Source organism: Cavia porcellus, unplaced genomic scaffold (assembly GCF_034190915.1).
Source record: "Cavia porcellus strain 051 isolate PalLab524CR breed Dunkin Hartley unplaced genomic scaffold, mCavPor4.1 scaffold_21, whole genome shotgun sequence".
NCBI classification, from domain to species: Eukaryota; Metazoa; Chordata; class Mammalia; order Rodentia; family Caviidae; genus Cavia; species Cavia porcellus.
This window is the reverse complement of record NW_026947504.1, coordinates 5,076,429-5,097,666: the sequence shown is the minus strand read 5'-3', so window position 1 is coordinate 5,097,666 and position 21,238 is coordinate 5,076,429.

The following is a 21,238-nucleotide window of genomic DNA, read 5'->3' as shown; positions in this document are numbered from 1 at the left end:
GGGCTGTGACCTCTGCGTTCACCCAGAGCAGTGCCTGATCTCAGTGCCCTTGAGCTTCCCAGGCCTTCCGTGCTGCTCTCCATGGAGGCCATATTCATTCAGTCCCCACCATGCGCAGCGCTCCTTTTCCTGCCCCTCTTTATGTCGGCAGCTGTTTGAACTGCTGTGCGACAGTATTTCACTGTCATCGGGACTTGTGTGTCCTTGAAGGTTAAGGATGTGGAGCACTTCTATACATTTGTTGGCCATTTGGAACCCATCTTTGGAGAAGTATTGATTCGGATCATTTTAAAATTGCATTCCGTGTTTTAACGACATTGAGCTTTTCTGGAGCTTAATGCACTCTGGGTGAAGAGCTGGCCTCAGTGTCCCCCCTGCCATAGGCTGTCTCCTGGGTGCCAGTGCTGAGGCTTTGCAGGCTGAAATAAGCCCCTTGTCAATGTTCCTTTTATGTCCTGTGCTTTAGGAGTCCTACCCAGGATCATCGCCTGTGTGGTGGTGACCCCACGGCACAGGTACTACAAAGGGCTGTCTGTTATCACTAAAAGGTCTAAAAAGTTCACCATCACTGCTATCTGTATAGACTCATCCTATACTAAAGTCTTTTTGTTTGTTTTTTTGAGGTGGGGGTCTCACAATGTAGCCCAGCAGGCCTTGGACTAGTGCTGACCTTCCCACCTCAACTTCCTGAGTGCTGAGATTATGTGTGTGCCACCACGCCCAGTTTATAATGAATTCAAAATGTGTGAAGATTATGATTTTCTCTAGCAGTTTTAGACTTTCAGGTCCTATAGAAAGGTTTTCAGTCATTTTGGGTTTCGAAGGATCCTGTTTCAGTGCCCTGCATGCAGCTCTCCAGTTTTCCAGCACCACTGTGGGCGAGGCCGTCCTGACTGTAGCCTGGGCCTGGCGGCTAGATGTTCTTGGGTTCTCAGGTGCCACATTGGTCTGTGTGCCAGTGCTGGATGGCACCTCACTAGGGGTTTCAGGTTCAGAACTGCTGGTGGGACACTCGTCTTAGTATGGTCACTATGCGAAGCAGGTTGCAGCAGGCCAAGAAGCCAGGTCCCTGCTGGAAGTCACTGGGGCTGGCAGAGCCGAGTCAGTGGGCCCTGGCCCTGGCCTGGTTCAGCAATGCTGTCTGGGGAGTCTGCTGCAGAGATGCAGAAGCAAGAATGCTGCGGTTGGGCCTGAATGACAGGAGGTGGGGAAGCCAGTTTCCAGGCCAGGCTAGGGTGATGGCCGGCTTGGTTTAGAAATGCCCAGAGCAGGGCAGGGCAGGGCAGGACACAGAGAAGCGCTGGACACAGGGTGTGGAGTGAGAGCTGCCGCCTGCCCATGACCTGCAGTCATCCTGGAGGAGCAGTGAGTGGCCGTAGGGTAGGTGGTACTGCTTCCAGAGCATGGCAGCTGAGCAGAGAGCACGTGGGTGCGGGGGGGGGGGGGGATTTGGCAGGCGATCCCCCAGGCAGGTCAGCACTTGTGGTGTGGCTGCTGGGCCAGGAAACTGGGAAAGAAGGGGCAGGAGGAGGTGGAGGCAGCCTGGATCTTGGAAGGGACAGCAACAGAGTAGGATAGGGATGGGGAGCCTAGCAGGACCCTGGCTCCATCCCGGCCTGGGTAGGGAAGACTGTGCCCAGCATGGTGGCTTATTCCGCAGGTTGGCTCAGCCAGGCCGCGGTGCCCAGGCCTGACTGAAACGTGGGTGCAGGTGTTTCTGTGAGGTGTGTGGACCTCAGATGCAGCTGGTGTTCAGTCCACCGGGGCTGATGCTCCACTGGTGCAGGAACCAAGCCCAGACTGGGAGAAGGCAGGGCGTCCAGCCTGGAGCTCCACCTGCAGCCCTGGCCTGCAGTGCGAGTCCAGCAGATGGCCCCTGTTGCGCAGGTGAGCCACGCAGTCCACCATGGCCCTGGTCTCCTAGGAAGGGGTGTCTGCGCAGCCTCCTGCACATCTCGGGAGCTGCTCCTTGGACTAAGGCAACCCAGCCTCTGTCGAGCCTTTTCTTGGTCACTGGTTCCGGCTCTGCAAGTGTCACGGTTTACATCCAGAAGTCCTCAAGCCTCAGCCTCGAGCGCTGCGGGCTGGCTTGCGGGGAAACAGCAGGATTGTGAGCTCTGCTGCTGTGTGGGGCGGGGTCTGGTCCGAAGAGGGGGCTCCCGGGGCGGGGCCTGAGGCTCCGCCCCCCACCCTGGAACTGCCCTTCCCTGGCTGCCTGCGGACTTCCTGGAGGTGGCAGCTCCGCACCCAACGCCCTGTGGCGGAGGCCGCGCCCGGGGCCGGGTATGAGTCAAAGCTACCTGCGCAGCGTGCGGGCGACAGGGCCGTGAGCGGGGCGCCCGGCGTGGTCGGCTCTCTGGCGCCCCAGGCCGGCTACGGAGCTCACTGAGTCCTGGCCCGCAGTCCTTGCTCCTGCGCGACGTTCGTAGCTCACGGAATGAAGACTTATCCTTTGGGACCTCTCCCATTGCGAGGCTTGTCCACTGGCGTCCTTTTCCGAGGACCTGACGCCCGGCTCCTGTGCGCAGTGGCTGCTCACAGCTGTAGTTCTGGGAGCAGCTGCAGTAACTCGACTCCCCCTCATTCGCCGGGCTTGGTCACTGTGTCCCCAGCGTGTTCCTCCGGGGCCTTGGTTCGTGCATTCTCCCCGTCTAGATCCCGACCTGTGCCCACCTCTCAGATGTCCATTTAGAGCGCGCTGTCCGACCATGCTGCCTAAAGAATGCAGCTTCCCAGAGGTGGGCACGGTATTGCACACTGCAGTCCAGTCTACCCAGGAAGCCGATGCAGGAGGACCACAAGTTTGAGTCCACACTGGGCAATTTAGCAGCTTAGTAAGACCTGGTCTCAAAATAAAAAATAAAAAGTTTGGTGATATAGCTTAGTGCTGAGGCTCTGAGTTCATTCCCCAGTGGGGAGAAGAAAGGAAGGAAAAGCTCAAAACCTGTAACTGAAACACCCCTTCTACCTCTACCCCCAATTCTTTACCTGGGGTTCTCCTTACCACTCCCTGACCTTGCAAGTTTATTTCTTCATTCCCATATTCCATGAAAATGTTAGCTTTACACAGTGATCATATTACCGCGGGTCCTGGCATATATAGCAGGTAAACAATAAATTCAGGTTAACAAATGAGCTTCATACATTGGAGAAATTAATAAATTTCAGTGACTGCAGAAGAAACATGAACCACAATAGTTGCAGCCCTCTTTTCTTTTTTTCTTTATCTTTTTGATGTAGGGTCTCCCTGTGTAGTTCAGGCTGCTTTGAACTTACTTTGTAGCCCAGGCTGGCCATGAACTCGCAGTGGTCCTCCTGCCTCAGCCTCCTGAGGGCTGGGCTTACAGGCATGAGCCATCACACCTGGCCAGGTTCTTAGTCCTAAAAACTGATTTTTAGATCCCAATTCTAAAAAATGGTTTCTTGGCACTGAGTTTCGGTGTATCTCTTTATATTATCTTCTCAGTGGTGGTTACCTAGGTAACTTTTCACCATCTATTGACACTGATATTTTACCACTCTGAGTCAAGGGCAAGGACCTCACTTCTACTTAGGACAGGCTACCTGTCCCTGCATTGAAATACACAAACTCCTCCACTTTCAACTGGGATCCTTCCAAATAAACCTGGCATCTGCTGAAAATGTCCTCCCCTGAAAAGGCAGGGGCTGCACCTCACCCAGTGAACACTCAGCTCAGTGACACAGGGACTGTCTGGGACTTGATTGTCACCCCTGCACTCAGGTCACTGCCCAGGAGCTGCCCTCTGGGAGAGACCAGAGTTAGTCAGTTCCTATGGAGTGCTTACCACACTGGATCACCACCAAGTATAAATAGTTACCCGAAACCATCCAAACTGGGAAGTGTCTGCAATTGTCCTATTTGATTTTTCAGTCCTCAGAATGATTTATCAAGCTTATGAGGACTGAGACAGCCTGTGGTATTCACCTGTATTTCTGCTGTTTTTCCTCCCTTCCCAGGGCTCAGAGACCCCGGATTTCCTTGCTACTTGGAAACATTCTTCAGTATTTCAAGTTTTCCTTCTGGAAGAGTCTTCCTTCTTGCTTCATTCCAGATAAACATTTCCTCTGGACACAAAATTCTTTGTCAACAGTGCTTTTTTCCTCTCAACATGGAGAATCCTGGGCTACTTCTTATGGTCTCCAGGTTTTGGGGACAAACCTGGCAATCCGGGAACTGGTGTCCCCAGGAGGGAATATATCATTTTTCCTGACTATTGTAAAGACTTTTCTGCCTTCAGATTTTAGAGGTTTAATTATGGTATGAGTTGGTGTAGATTTTCTTGGTATATCCTTTTTGGAGTATGTGCAGCTTCTCAAGTCTGTAGCTGGCTGTATTTTGTCAATTTTAGGGAGGATTTCAGCCGTCAATTCTTCTAATACTCTCAGAGCCCCATTCTGTTTCTCTTCTGAGACTCCATCAGTACCAGTGCTGAATCTCATTACTGCCCCGCAGGTCCCTGAGGTTTTGTGTACTTTTCCATCAGTATATTTCCTTCCTCTCACGCACTGGGTGATGCCTACTGCTCAGTCCTCTGTCATCTCCAGTCTTCTACTGAGCCCTCCTGTGAGTCTCCTGTGTTACTCTTAGTGAACTTCTCAGTCCTATCACATCCATATAGTTTTTAAAAATGTCGGCTGGGGTTTGGACCAGGCCCTCTCACATGCCAAGCACATGCTCTGCCACTGAGCCACACCCCAACCTCCAACTTCTTTCCCCTTATGGAGATTCTGCTGCTCTCTTATTTATTTTGAGACAACTGATGATTGCTTGTTGAGACATGTTTATGGTGACTGCTTTACTGTACCAGCCTGATCACTCTGACATCTGATTTATCCCTGTAATGGTCTTAGTTAGTTGCTTTCCTCTGGGTCTCTGTGCCTTGGCTGCCTTTTCAGCTGTGACCAGCACATCTTGGCTCTGATATCAGGGTGTGGTGACACCTTCATCTTTTGTCCCTGCAGCCAGTCATCCTGCTTGGACTTCCTATGCAGCTCTTTGCCTACTTTGTGAGCTGTTGCTCCACTGTTTAATTTCCATGACCTCTGTTGTGCCCCTCACTCCACTAGGCTTGCCTGGTGTTTCTGGAGTGCCTGCTGGTCTCAGATGTTGCTTGGAACAGGAGACAGGGCAGTTTTCTCCACATTCAGTGTCAGGTCCCTCCACGGGGCTGGAGCCTTGGGCACTGGAAAAAGGGAAGGACTTTGGGGACTGGGCCTTTGTCATGGTGTAAGTCCTCCTGCTGTAGGGGCAGTGAGGGTCTCCAGGACAGGCCGCTTGTGCAGGGGACCCTTGCTTCTGTCTGGCCACTGTCTGCGCTGAGCTTGGTGTGCGAGCCTGTGTGCCATCTGCCCTGGCCCTCATCCCATCTGCTAGTGGAGGAGTCACTCCTGGTACCTGTTTCCTCCAGGTGCTGCTGGTGTTGTGGGTCGGCCTGGTGCTGTCAGGGATCAGGGAGCCAGGGCCCAGGGGCACTGCCCTCCATGGCTAGGTCAGTGCTGGGGAAATGCGGTGGTGGCCAGCTTCCTGGGTGGGGCGGACATGGTGGGACTCCCTCCTGCTGCTCCTTCTGCCTGTTCCTGGGCATTTGTCTTCCTTTGCTCCTTTAGGTCTCTTTCTGGGGGTCTCCTGCACTGTGCCCAGGTGCCCAGGGGTCTCACAAGATGGGAGCAGTGGTAGAGGGGCTTGCTGCATGGCAGCTTGGGAGCCCTTTCCCAGGCAATCCAGGAGCCTTGGTGGCTGCAGGTCTGGTGCAGTGATGTCCCTGGCCCTTGTCATCCGCTTCCCACCTCAGGCTGGATCAGCCTCTGCCCCCTGTGACTCTGGGTTCTGTTGGGAGCTCTTGGGTTGCAGATCTCTCTCAGGGCAAGCCGACACCAGTGGACTTGCACTGGGTTCCACTCTAGGGTTTGAGACAACTTCTCACCGATTCGTCACTTGGCTCTAAAGTGTTTTTTACTTTTGATAGCTTCAGTTTCTGATATTATTACACTATTGTATTACACTTAATGCTTTGAAGTTACTTTGAACATTATTATAATCTTTGGTTATTGTGTCATATTTATTAGCAATTGTTTCATATGGAATAATTTCATATTTTGTATTGAATGATTTATAAACATTCTAATATTTCAGGAAATTATAAATAATTGAAAGTTGGACTTCCTAGATATTTACATATTTTGCTTTTTTAGAGGAATGTCTCATGCATTTGTTTTTTAATTTTTTCCCAAATCATTTATTTTTAAAGTTTATCTTGACTAATGTTCTCTTTCGGGTTTTCTAAGATTTTTCCTGATATACTGTCAATTTGTATTTGATTAGTTTTTACTTTTAATTTAATCACAAACATGTTTGACTCTAGGTTTTGGTTATAAAAAATATATTTTCGTAGCTAATGTTATATAATCACTTTTTCTTATATGATCATTTCTAGATTTTATTCCTGAAATTAAAATTATTTGTAATAATGTTTTAAAAAATTGTTTTATTGTTTTGAAGGTAGTAAAATACAATAGAATAAGACAGAACAAAGCCATTTGAGACAGTGTAGTGAAATTGCTACAGAATTTCATAGCAGGTTACCGGGATAACAACAATAGGTATCACAGTATATCTCATTATCATCACAATAGTTGTTCTTTCAATCATGTATAGCAAAATAAAATGAAGTACAGAACATTATAGAACTTAACAAAACATAATATTGAATAGAACAGTACTTTTAATCAGAATAAAGCAAAATAGTAGTAAAAATATTTGCTTTCAAAAAGATGGTAGAGGGAAACCCCCTTTATTTGCTGTATTGCATATGGTCAACCTCCCAAGCGATGCTCAGATCTCTGGTACCCTTTTGCTAAAGGGGGGCAGGGGAAGTGGGATGTTTGACTCTAAGCCTGTGCACCAGTAGGCTCACTATCGCTTAACAGAGAGGCAGGCTGATTGCTTGGTTTCCCAGTGTCCTAAGTTCAAACATGGTGTGGATCTCAGGAGACACTGGTGGTTCTCCCCCTGGAGGGGCCACAGCCTGCCACACCACAGCCGCTTACCAGGGAGGTGAGCTGCTTGCTTAGTTTGCCAGTGCTCTAAGTTCCAACATGGCGTGGATCTCAGGAGACTCTGGTGGTTCTTCTTCTGGGGTTGCTGCAGCCTGCCACACCATAGCCACTTACTAAAGTTTGTTTATTAATCTAAGAATTTTTACACAAACTTTTGTTAAAAATCTTTAATATTCATAGTATATATCAAAGTAGTTGGTAAGTTTTGATATTTTACTGATATTTATCCTAGCACATTAGTTTCAGTGAATTTTTGTTGGGCAGTTGTATAGTGGATGTGTGCATATATAAAATAAATTAGGATACCTTAAGTTTTAATAACTTGCTGTGTGAAACCTGTTTGTTCTCAGAGACAAATGTGTGTGTCAGTCAGTGTGCATTCCTTGATGTTTCACTGAAGTTTTTATAAATCTCCTAAGCCCACTGCATTGATAACAGCATGGAGTCTCTGCATGTCCCCTGTGCATGTTTTGACATGCATGGTGGCATTTATTGCTTACAGAGCATTTTGCACGTGCCAGGCCTGGCGCCAAGACACTGAAACGTTCTTTCATCTCTGCAGCTCCAGTCGTCCTAGCCCTGCTTCCCTGGGAGGCCAATGCTGGGGGCAGACAGCTGTCCCTGTTTGCCCTAGCAGCTGCTCTTCAGGGTCCATGTCACCAAGAGGTCCCCTGGGGAACCTGGCATATGCAGCTGGAGTCTCAGGTCCTCTTGGCACTGTCTCTTTGGCCTCTGTTCAGTCTGAAACATAGCAGTGCTGTGATTGACATCTTCTTGGCTGCAGCCTCCTGTCTCACTGAGATGATTTCCTTAGCATGGGGTCCTTTTTATCTTGAGAGGGAGGGGCACATGCAGGTTTACGGGTCTGTGATTGTGCTGTTTTATGATACCAAATCATTTTATGGAAGTCTTACAGCCGGTACTCTGCCACACCTCAGTTTTCCTCTGTCCCCTGGCACTGCTGCTGTAGATCAGATGCATAGGCATGGGTTGGGGATGTGTTTGTGGGAGGAAACACAAGTGAGTGCTGCTGCTTTTGTTAGGATGCACAGGAGACACAAGTTCCACCGCGAGGCTACTCCTGATGTTGCCCAGAGGTGCGTGCTGTGCATCAAGCTGCTGTCCAGCTGCAGGGGCCATGGCTGATCTTCCCTCTGCAGATGACTTATCTAGGGTGCTCACGGATCTTGGAGATGCTACAGGACCAAAGATCCATCCAGCGCACCAGCCAAACAAAACACTCACCCGAATGTGTTGCCTTTTGCAGGCTAATCACACTTTCTATTTTGTGGACAAATTGAAAACTTTATCAGAAACATTGCTGAAAATGCTCAGCCTTTTCCAGGGAAGCAGAAGTGGAAGGATGCTCTGCCAGCTGCAGGTGGGTGGGTCCTGAGGAGATCCCAGCCAGTGAGTGTGGTTGACATAAAGTTGGGTGGTTTACAGACTTTTACCCCAAGCAAGATGGCACCACTGTGAGATTGGTTAATGATTGGTTGATACTGACCTGCGCATTAAGTTCTACATTAAATGTAATGCTTTTTCATTCTTCTTAGTTGTAAATCTACTATGGTGATTAATAATTATTTCCTAATACTCTAAGTTTGGCAAAGTAAATGGACTAAGGTTTAAAATGCCTGGCTGCTTCAGAGCCAGCTGGTCATTTTTTAATTATAAAATATTAGCTCGGGGGAGTTTACCTCCAATCCTTAGGGGCACTGGGAAACCCTAGTTGAATTTCTAGCTGATAAAATGAGAAAAGAATCTTGTGTTTTTGTTCATATCTGGTTATTTGTTGCCAAACATTGATTTATTGACAAACATTTGGGGTCATGGACTTGAGCTTTAGATCATCTGCGTTTGACTCCAAGTTCCTCTGTGCTTTACCTGCTGGGTGACCTTGAGCTGGTCACTGAACCTCTCTGTGCCTTGGGCTTCTTTCTATGGAACCAGAAAGTCTTGATAGCTGGGAGATGAAGGAGTTGTGTGGTGGGAAGCATTCAGAATGGGGTTTGCAATGCAGATGGCACTGGATGATTCCGGGTTCCCCTGAAGCAGAGATGCCACTGCATCTTATCAGGGGGTGCAGCTGTTAGAGTGAAGGAAGAGAGGTGGGGACAGGCCAGGAGAGGTCACCCTGACCAGATCAAGGCCACAGGAGGGAGGTGAAGTGGCTGCATGTTGCCCAGGCAAGCAGTTGGGGGACATTGGGCCAGCTGTGAAGGAGTCTTGAGCAGGAGTTGGTCATCAGCCAGAGTCCCCAGTCAGCGGAGTACCCAGGACCAAGACCTGGCCTGGGCAGGAGGCCTCAGGATAGCACGCACTCTGCAGGCAACCATGGCCCTGGTCCCTCTGGTCCTCGTGGCTGAGGTCTTTGGTGTTCATTCTCATGGCGATGACTGTGGCGCTGTCTGAACTCCCACTGCATCACTCTCTCATGTGTCTTCTGTGGGCTGCTTCTTTAACACAGAGACCAGCGACCTCCCTCAGTGTCCGGATGTGGAGAGATCAGGTGTGGGGTATCCCTCCTGCACCTGTGAATGATGATATGAGCACACCAAGTCCCAGCTCCACAGCATCCAAAGGGCCGTGGGGACAGAAAGTTGCCCCTGACTCTGCCATGGGCACCACCAGCTCCTGAAGTGTGGAGTTTAGCTGAGCATTGTTTACTGAGTTTCACAGTCCACCACTTAATCACTTATTTTACAGAGGATGCAAAAATCATGGATTGTTACTCTGTTTCTCCTGGTTCTTCCCTCCTTCCCTCAATCCCTTCCTTCTATGGTGCTGGGGATTGAACCAAGGGTCTTTGCATTGAGTTACACTCCCAGTGATTTTTTTTGAAATAATATCTAAGTCACTAAATTGCCCGAGATTGGTTTGAATCTGTGATCTTCCTGCTTCAGCCTCCCAGAGTGCTGGGATTATGGGTGTGCACCTCCATACCTGGCTCATGGATTCTTACTGTTTCTTAGCTCTGGGCTCATGCTCAGCAGAAGCTGTCTGTGTCTGGATTTGGAGTGAAGTCCACACTGGCTTCTCCTATGCAGGGCACTTTATTGTGCACGTTGTCTGGCAAACAGCTGGTACCCATAGAAGAAGGCAGTGAACACTCAGATTTCCAAGCAAGTCCTGGTCCTTGGGCAGGTTTGGATGAAGCTGTCCCGTGTGAGTGTGAGCAGAGACACTCATGGTGGAGGTGCTGGTATTAAAGCATCACTGCCTGAGGCACCCGTGGGACCCGGTCAGTGAGAAGACAGGGACTGGAGAGCACAGCTCTACTCTGAGGAGCAATCAAGTCCCGGGCTCCTCCCCATATCTCAGTGCCAGGGCTGAGCTCGCTGCATCTATGTTTCTCCCTCTGGGTTTTTATGGGATTTTGTACATAGAAGAGCAGTGTGAGTAAACTCTGTGGACTGCCAAGTCTAGATACAAAATTTCATGAAGGTGGTGAAGGTGGTTCTGTAGCGCTCTCCATAGTAACATGACCATGACCAGGGAGAGAGGCCCCTGGACAGGGAGGGGCAGGATGATCAGAAGATGAACAGGAAGTGGGAGGGGTGGAGGATGTGACAATCTGTCCTCAGTGGGTTTGGCATGGTGGCCGATGCTGTGCACCTGGCTCATAGAAAGGTAACGTAAATGAAGGAATTTTCCAGAAAGTGATCACCATGTGGCTTCATTAGAAAACCATGCTCCTGCAAATCACTATTGCAGTCTTTGTTTTCAAGCCTAGTGGATAACTACAGTTTTTATAATTGTTCCTTTTGATTTTTAAGGAAAAGACTTCATTAAATGTTAACCTATTATTCACTATGTTTAGGGCAATTTATATTCTTCTTCGTCTTCTTCTTCTCCTCCTCCTCCTCCTCCTCCTCCTCCTTCTTCTTCCTGTTATTATTATTATTTTACAGTGTTGGGGACAGAGGCAGGCTTTTGCACAGAACCATAACCAAAATTCTTTTTATAAAAAAATTTTGTGACAAGGTCTCATTAAGTTTCTGAACTGCCCAGGCTGGGTTTAAATCTGTGGTCCTCCTGCCTCGGCCTCCCAGGGTGCTGGCATGACAGGCCTGTGTCAGTATGTCTAGCTAGAACGTTTTCTCAGTGGATTCACTTTCTATATCTTTTCCTGGTGTCACAAACCTTTGAATATGCCTGGTGCAAGTGTCCCCAAGCAGGAGGCCATGTAGCTCCTCTAGTGTGAAGCTTTATTGTCTTCCTGTAGGAAGCCCTGCGGAACAGATTCATACGGAGGTTTGTAGACAGCCAGCTGCATGTGGATGTGGACAGGCTCTTGGGAGAGCTCCATTACCACAGTAAGTGAGCCAGCTGCCTGTGGCCAGGGACCAACCACCCAGGCCTGCCCCTTCCCACGAAGGCTCTGTCAGCTCACTCCCTGCTTTCTGGGCTGGGGTACAGCCTGCCCCACCCCCATGCCCAGTCCTCCCTTCCCTGTGCACTCCAGGTGTGAGTGTCTTAAACTCCGTGCCGTGATTCTTTCTGAGTGTGTCATCACAATCTTGAATGTGGGGCCTGCCCCAGTCTTTCTTGGCTTATTCATGGTTGGATTTATAAATGAATTTCCTGCTGTGCAGGTGACCAAATCATTTGCCTGCCTGGTTGTTTCTTCTTGGGTTGATTCTTAGGATCAGGTGTCATAAAATGTAAGGACCAGATGTGTATTCTTCACTGCAGAACCGCTGAAGTACATGTGGTGAATTTTCCCTTTTCGGTTACGTTTCTTTTTTTTCTTTCTTTTTTTTTTACTTAAAGAAAAGGAAATGAAAAAAATACATGGAGATAAAAAAAAAAGGGTAGAAATAATACAAAATTACAGACAAACAAAAGGTAAGAAATTGCCGGTTGATAAGTTACACATTGTCATCTTCGAAATAGCTGTTCAGGTTATAGAATTAAAGTATTTAGGGGCTGGGGATTTAGCTCAGCGGCATAAGCGCCTGCCTTGCAAGCAGGCAGTCGTGAGTTCGATCCCTGGTACCGATAAAAAAATGAAAAAGACAAAAAAAAAAAAAAAAGAATTAAAGTATTTAGAATGACGTTCAAAAAGTGACCCTACAAACCATTCTGCTCTATGATCGAACAAAAGCTCAGTAATATGATTATCAGTCCTACACATTTGTTTTACATCTCAAAGAGGGTAAGATTAAACATATCAAAACAGAAAAGAACATTTAAAAAAAATAAAATAAAAAACAATTTAAAGAAATACAGATTTCAAAGCAAGTCCACTGGAGATCTTCATTATCTAACTGTCTCTAGCTTCTTACAAATAGTTGTCCCTATCTTCACCCACTTTATATACTTATTGCATATTATAGAACTAATCAAATCATTACAGGATGATGAAGTCTTTTTAGGTCCTCAAGTTCCAAATTAGGGAAGACAATAGCAACTACCATCGCATCTCTCATTCTCTTTGTGATAGCCATCCCCATCTCTGCATATGCTGAAGTTGAACTGAAGAAACCAGTCCAATGTCATTCTAATCAGCAAACAATAGATTGCTAGAATTTATATTATAATGCTACAAAATAAGCCTCGGGTTTCTCAGCGCCTCTTCCTCAGAGTATTTGTTCCTTACATCTTGCATTATATAATCTGTTCCCGTAAATTAAGAAAAAAAAACCCATGTGTGAATTTCTACCTATATATCTATCCTCTCTGTATTATAGGGAAAACCAAGTCATAGCAAGACAGCAAAACAATTTCCTAGAAAAACATGCAATGGATAAGACATATAAAACTACAATATCAATGATCTTCCGTAGCTACTATGCTTTCTCTTGTTATTTTCAATAGATTTGTCCACAACACTGGCTTATTATAGTTAAACATACTAACACCTATTTTTATAAAAACTTAACTTTGACTGCATTGTAGGATTTGAGAGCTGTTACTGATTCATACCAGTACGGATATCCTTTACATCTTGTCATGCTCAGAGTAGTTTCCTCTACTTTTAGGGTAGATTCTAACAAGCATACCAATTTCAAATAGAATCAGTCAAGACCAACCAATAGTCTTATGATTCAGATACACTTAAGATCAGTCATAGTAAGACAATGTAAGTAATACAGGATTTCAGTCTAAGTCAATAGGAAAGTAAGGATAGTTACCATGGTATAACCTGCTATTTTTGGTTCTAGAGGTCTGTGTCCTCAAATCTGATATGAGTGGACAGACCAGAACAAATTAAATTCAATCTAAATATGGCACTAGGACTACTGTGTCTTTTAAATCGTTATACACCATTAGCAATGACCTCTGCTTTTTTAAAATATAGTTTCAGAGCTGTCTATACTAAAGACTAGCTTACCGTCTCTGCCTCATGTCTGCTACTCCACTTTTCTGCTATAATTTGTCCACCTTATTCCCTCATTCCATTGTCTGCCCCGTTCACTGAGGCCTCTCTTCCACTGTTGCTGGAATCCTGATATCTCTTCCTCTCTTTCTCTGTAATGTCCTTCAGCGCTCTCTGTAGGGTTGGATTGGTGGCCACGAACTCCCACAGTTCCTCCTTGTCTTGAAAGTATCTTATTTCTTCATTAATTTTTAGAGAGAGTTTTGATGGGTATATGAACTTTGGTTGCATATATTTTTCTTTCAGTACTTGGAATATTTCTCCCCACTCCCTTCTTGACTTAAGAGTTTGTGTTGATAAGTCTGCTGTTATTTTGATAGTTTTCCCGTTATAGGTAACCTGCATCTTTTCTCTGGCTGCTTTTAATATTCTGTTCTTTTGGTGGATTTCTGGGATCTCAATTATTATATGTCTAGGCGTAGATCTGTTTTGGTTGTAGGTAGCTGGTGTTCTGTATGCTTCTTTTATCTGGATATCATTTCTTTTTGCTATACATGGGAAATTTTGCTTTAATATATCTGTGAATATTTTTTGTATTTCATTTTTGGATGTTCCTGCTTCCTCACTCACATTCTTTATTCTTAGGTTATATATCTTTTTGTCATCTTCCAGTTTTAGAATTGCTTCTTTCTGGTTCCTTGTTATTTTTAAGAGGCTTTTTCTTTCACGTTCATATGCCCTAAATCTCTCTTCAAGTTTCAGAAGGCTGTCTTTAGTTTCTGTCAAGGCATTTTGCCAGTGTTCAATGGAGTTTTTAGTTTCCTGATATTCTCTTTGGATCTGTTTCATGTATTCTAAGTTATGTTTAAATTCTTCTTCAGATGCTTCTCTTTCTTTTCTGATTTCCTCAGTTCTTCCATCTGTGTTCTCTTGGGCGGGGCTTGTCATTTCTTTAATTAATCTCTTTATATCTTGCCTCACTTGGATCAGGAGTACAGCTTTAAATTCCTCTATGAGATCATGTAGGTACTTTTTAATTTCGGCTGATGCTGTGTCGAGTAGTGGATGGTCACTGTGCTTGTTCTCTTCAGTGTTTAGTTCTCCTGGGCTTATTTTCTCCTGTTGGGCAGCTGGAGATTTTTTAAAATTTTTATCTCTTGTCATGTTTCTGATTTCTTTCAAACTGTCCTGGAGTTCTCTGGCCCTCTCTGAATTGCTTAGGGCCTTTCAGAAGCGTGCTGGCTTGAGTTTTTGCTGTCCTCCCCAATTTACTGTTATCTGGGGTAGGCTGGGATGCAGGGGCGGTACAGGCTAGTCTCTAGCCTCTGTGCCAGTTAACTCATAAATTAGGCTGTACTTTCGGGTTGTCACTGAGTTGTGCCTATTTTGTATCCGCTTACTGGGCCCCACGCAGAGGCTTGGTTTAGCCCCAGTAGCTCCTGCCAGTTCTCTTTGTACCAGAAGCAGCTGAGTAATGTCACTATGGCACAGGGTTCTGCCCAAATCCCAGCCGTTCTCTTCCAAACCTCTCTGTGGCAGGAGCACCAGAATAGCAGATCCGCCCAAAACCAAGATGTCTCCCACCAAGTTCTCTGTGTGGAGCTGAAGCCAGCATGTAATCAGGCTCTGCCAGAATTCAAGAATGTCTTCCACCAGCCCTCCCTACAGGGGGACCTGGTGATGTCACCACGCTGCAGTTTCTGCCGCCAGACTAAAATGTCTGGCACCAGACTCTGTGTTATTGATTTCCCTGTGGTGGCGGGCCAGCTGTTGCCTGGCCAACCCCAGCAGCCGCGGGGTTCCCAGTACTCACCAGAGTCCGGCACAGGTCCTCATTCCGGGACCACTGCACACCAAGCTGCCCACCTTTCCCGCACTCCCGGCACAGTACGGAACAGTGCACAGCGTGCGCTCCCGGCACAGCGCTGAACGGTCAGATATCTGTGCACCATTTAGATTTGAAACACCAGAGCTTTGTACATCCCCTCTGGTGCAGCAGTGCAGTCCTGGCTGCTACTCAGAGTCTCGGCCCGCGTCTGTTTCCCGCAGTCCCCAAAAGCAACTCAGCTTTTCCTGCTGGGTCCACGGGTCAGTTTGTTGATTTAAAGGCGCGGGATTTGCAGCCTCCCGTTATCAGCGTTCACGGTCTCAGCACGACTTTAAATCCTCCAGCTGTACTGTCTTGGTTAATAAGAATCGCTATCAATTTGTCTGGCCCTCTCCATGTTGTCATTTTTTAGCTTCTAGTATGAATTCTCCGGAGAGACTCTTCGCTCGATCCCCTAGCTAGCCGCCATTTTGCAGGAACCCCTCGGTTACGTTTCCATCTCCATCTCCTACCTTCTCCTTGCTGGCATGAAGCCCCCTGCTGTCACTGCCTCTGCATCTTTTCCTTACCAGGATTCGTGCAGCCACACCCTAATCCTACTGTTTGGATGTTTCATGGGTTTCCTACAAAAATGTCATCCTGGAAAAAAACCAAACAGGCACTGCAGGGAGAATACCTGAGTAGTTCTACCCAGCAAAATCTGGGTGCTGTGTGCAAAGTGTAGGGAAATATTCCTTATTCCTTTCACTGGTCATTTCAAATTAATCCCGCAGAAATTCATGGCTGAACTGTAGTCTTCCTCCTCTATTTTTCTTCTTCTTCTTTCTCTACTCTCATCTCTGTCTCATTCTCTTTCTCTTTCTCCTTCTCCTCCCTCTACTCTTCTTTCATTAAAAACAATGTTGTTTCTAATCTTAGAACTTTAAAAACCCATTGCTGCTATTTTTGTTATTAGCTTATTTTGCATTCTAATAGTGCACTGATGAAACCAGATCTCACCGAGAGTGTCATGTGTGGGCAGAGCTCACTGTGTCCAGATCCTGTCAGTGACTCCCCATGCCGGAGGTGCCCCTTAGGTCACAGTGGGAATGTTTGGAGCTGTGCTGGTGATGCAGCCAGGGGTCTGCTTGAAAAAGGCTGGGATGCCTGGGAAAGCCCTGCCACCTGCAGAGCAGGCTTGCACAGGACTACAGGCAAGAGCAGCTTCGTGTATTAAGGTGCCTACCTTGGAGCAGGAGGGTGGAGCCATTTGTTGAGGACAGTTTTTAGGGTCCCCAAATTCTGTCATCCCCCAAGGTGCATGCTTGCTCTATTTCCTGTCCTGAGTTACAGTCACTGAACAGGAAGCAGTAGTCTTGTTCTCTTGTCTGGATCTTGGAGCTGAAGTACTGCAGTCTTGTGTGCTGAGCTGTGCTCTGCTCACCATGTGAGCTGCAGTGTCCTGGTTACCCCTGAGGACAAAGTGGAGGCAGCACGTCTCTCCCTTGGCCCAATTCCTGACCCTTGGCATTACTTCACCATGCTATAGGAGGCAAATAGGGCCCCAAAGCCTACGGCTGGTTCCTCCCCAGGCCTCTGTATCCCTCACTCTGTACTCTGTCCTCTGTCATAGCAGTGCCTCTGGCCCCCAGATGAGACAGCACATGTGGGGCATGCAGAGGGATGCAGGCATCTGACCATGTTTTATGTTTGCTGTCCAATCTGCTGTGCTGGGATGGGTCTCCAGGTGTGGAACAGCAGCTCAGGATCTTCCTGTCCAGTGGGAAGTGTGTGTGTGTGTGTGTGTGTGTGTGTGTGTGTGTATGTGTGTGTGTGCACATGTGTGTGCATGTGGTGTACCATGGCCCCTCACTGTACACAGAGTTGTTCCTGGAATGCAATTCATGCACCAGCCTACAGCTGCTCAGGCTGCTCCACAGAGCTGTGCTCCACATAGCTCAGCTCTTCCCGTGACCCCTGTGTCATTGTCCACTCCTTAGAATCCCGCTCAAGCAGAACCAGCACATAATCACTCCGCACTGGGTTTCTCAGGGGACCAGGTTGGGAAAAGTGTGCCCATCGGCACAGAGGCAATGCATTAAAATATGTGGGATTGAGGTGGGCTGAGTCCAAGGACTCAGAGCCACAGATGCAGAGGGCTGATCATACACACAGGCACACACAGGCACATGCACACATGCACATTGTCTTGATTATTTTCTCCTCCCTGAGACAAACTATCCAGCACTGAAAAGTAAGGAGGAAAGCTTTATTTAGCTCACAGTTTGCAGAAGTTTCTGTCCATCATTGCCTGGCTCCAAGGCAGGGTGGCATATAGCATAGGGCCAACCGTTCACAGCAGGCAGAAGACAGAAAAGCAACAGGCAAAGCCATTAACAGCATCCTCCTTCTGCCCTTTTTACAGTTTTATTTTTGGTCCTGAGAATCAAACTCAGAACCTTGCACTTGCCAGACGCTGTTCCTGAGCTATCCTGGCCCCTGCCCTCTTATCTGATCCAAGCTGTAAGGGCAGGCAATGCTCACGCCCCCTAGTGACCTTGAACTCAGCCCTGCACTGTGAATCAATCCCAGCATCACAGCCTCAAGGTCCAGCCACCTGTGAGAAGCCTCACGTAGGATTGCACGAGGCTTTGGGGATATCCAGACACAATCCATGGCACACACACCTGTGCTTCTGATATATGTGTGTCTTTGCCTCTGTGTCATGCAATTATACACATGACCTAGCTTTGAAAGCATTTTTCTTTTTAAAGCAACTTTGATTCTTCCCTTGAAGACAGTGAAAGCTACTCAGTGTGAGGTCAGGTCATTCCTTACTGTGTTTACCATCTGGAATTATGCGCAGTTAAACTGTCTAACCAGGCTTTCCAGACAAGACTTACAAAGCAACACATTCTGAGAAAATGGTCAGTGTATAAAATACAATATAAAAATACCCTGTTTGCCCCATTCTATGAAGTTAAGCTTTCTCCAATTCACCTTAAAAATATTCAAGTCTCCTGCAGTAGACAGAGGTTTTTGACACTCTGGTTTCCAGGTATCCTGCTGAGTTGCATGGAGAGGAAAGAAACATAGACACTTGGTACCTGTCTATCACTTAGCTTTTACATATCTGGCCATAGCTACCATTGGTGACATTTACAGTTAGGTATGGTACACTTTACACATATTACATGTGTAGTCATGTGTTTATATACAATAAACATATATTTTAAAATATTGTGTCATTTTTATACTTTATATTGTATATAATGCATTTATATAATATTTATATGAAATATAAATATTTATAAAGTGTTATGTATATAACGTATATATATAACGGTGTTTAGTTTTTACGGCAACCCAAGGGTATGTGTGCTTCCCTCACACACATGGAGAAGGGGACCTGTGACAGATTCCTTAGCTTTCCCACCTTAGAAGTAGCTTGAATGAGGGCAGGGCTGCTGTGGGTACGGCTGCCTCCCCAGCTTTGCCATGTTCCTGGTCTGGGGCCAGAAGGTGACCTCCTGTGGCCCTGAGCACAGCCTAAGCAGGAGGGAGCAGTGGACCCCCAGGGCCTCCGCATCTGTCCAGGGTCCACTTCCCACTGAAGGGGCATCTGGAGCCTGGGGCAAGGTGCTCCAGTGGGGTCCAGGGCCCATGCCTCACTTGCGCTGCTTGGAGAAGAGCAAGACAGAGCTTTATACCAAACGTGCGAGGGGCAGACTGGTGTCATACACACCTGAGCACAGGCAGTCACATAGTTCACGGATTCACTCCTTACTATCTCCTCATCGAGCCCTCCCTCCTCCTCCATCTTCCTCGCTCCTCCTTCCTCCTCCTCCCTCCTCCTCCCTCATCTTCCTTGTCTTTCTCTTCCTCCTCCTCCTTTCTCTTTTCCTCCTTTTCTTCTACATTTCCTCCTCCTCTTTCTCTTCTCTTTTTGCTCTTCAACCTCTCCCTTTCCCCTCTTTTTGCTCTTCGACCTCTCCCCTCTCCCTCCTCCCCATCTCTTTCCTCCCCCTTCCCCTCCCCTCCCCTTTCATTCTCCCCTCCCCATCCACTCTCCTCCTCCCTCTACCCTTCCCGATGGCCACACAGGAATGCAGAGAGGACATGTCACAGTGGTAGATGCAGACACATGACATCATCCTGGAGGATGGCATAGCTGGAGGAAGTGAACATTACAGCCGCAGGCGTGGGCTTTGCCCCTGCACCAGCCCCTGCCTTGGGAGTCTCCACAGCCTGTGGCCTGGGCTGCCCAGCTTTCCATCCCGGCTGGGGAGGGTGAGTTGGGGAGCCAGGGAACCTGCCTGACACCACTCTGTGGGGCCTGTGCTACTACTATTGTGCCTTTATTGGAAATTTACTTTGTACATTGGTGACCGCAGCTATGCTCCACACTTCACTGCCTCTGATCTCCTTGATTATGGAGCATGTCATCATCAGTCTCTGTCACAGGCAGGGTGAGGATGAAGCACCCTGCAGCTGATGCTCCCCGTGGCCCTCAGGCCCCAAAGCCTGATAGACTCATGTTTATAATAGTATTTGAAATATCCAGAGGCAACTCAATTATTTATTTGGCTTCCAGAAACCTTTAATGACTTGACAGTGGAATGATGGCTGGGAGAGTTTGTTCAGACAGAGATTACTTGTTAAACCGAGGTCAGTTGGCTCAGTGGGTCTGAGACAGAGCCTGGGAACTAGCATTTCTAACAACCTCCCAGGGCAGCCCTGAGACCCTCTGCTTTGATGTGAAAGTAGATAGAGTATCTAGAATAACACACTCAGGGTTTATCTCTGTCTCCACTGCTCTTTAATGGTGCTCTGGTATTAGGGACTGAATTGTATTCTCCCAAATCCTTGTGCTGAAATCTTGACCTCTGGACCTACACATGTGATTACATTTCAAGACAGGACTTTGAAAGAGGCAGTGAAGGTTAAATGAGGTCATTGGAGTGGGCCTTCATCCAACACAACCTGTGTCCTCATTACAGCAGGGGACACGCACAGACACACGCGGAGGGGTGACCATGGGAGCACTCAGGGAGAGGAGACTGTCTGAAAGCCAAGAAGAGTGACCTCTTGGACATCAGACCTGCCCACACTTTCAGCTTGTGTTTTGGCCTCCAGGATAGACAATCACTGTAAGCACGTAGGTGGCTGGATGTGCGGTGCTTTGTTACTAAGGCAGCTGGCACAGACTGGCAGCCATGGAGAATCCCTGCCCTGCTGAGTTGTGCTGTGTGGCAGGTGTGGTGAGCCGATGGTCAGCCCCAGCACCCTGCACCTGTGTCCTGTTCTCCTGGACCACAGTAGAAGCGACCATGCCTGGTGGACACTGGCCCGTTACAAGGTACTCTCCTGGCCTCAGTTCCAACATCACCTCCCGAGGAGCTTTCCACCCTCTCCCCAGGTCCTCCCCAGATGAATGTGTGCTTCTTTTAGAGGAGCAAGCATGCAGTTCACTGTCACTTACTGTGTGGTGTTCCTTATCTGTCAGGGTTTTCATTGCACAGTGCTCATAGGCTGTGGATTCTCAAAAACGGAGTTCCCGATGCTGGCCGGAAACCCTGTCTACTCCTCAGCTCTTCTCTAGTTCTGTCCCTCTGCCTCCTGTCCCCTCTTCTCACCTCCTGCACATGGCCCTGCTGGGAGAACTCCTTCTATCTAAGCCAATGTCCTTCCCCTGCAACCCAATCCTGCCTCTCCTTCCTGTGCCTTGAGACGATGGGTCTCTCCTCCCAGGGGAGGCCTCAGCTGCAGGCGTGAGGACTTCCTTCCCCTTCCCAGGAGGAATTCTTCAGGCTGTATTTCCAGCTCCTCCCATCTCCGGGGTCAGTCCCAAGAGGTTTCCTGGTGAAACATCCTCTCCCCTATCCTTTAGGAAAAGCCGCGCAGACAGTCCTGTGTGATCTCAGCCACCAAATGTGGCCACGTAACTGTCCCAGCAGTACCCTCTCCACTCTGCAGCCAACCCTTCTTGTAAGAGTAAGCCTTGGGTCTCGCCATCCTCACTTAACAGG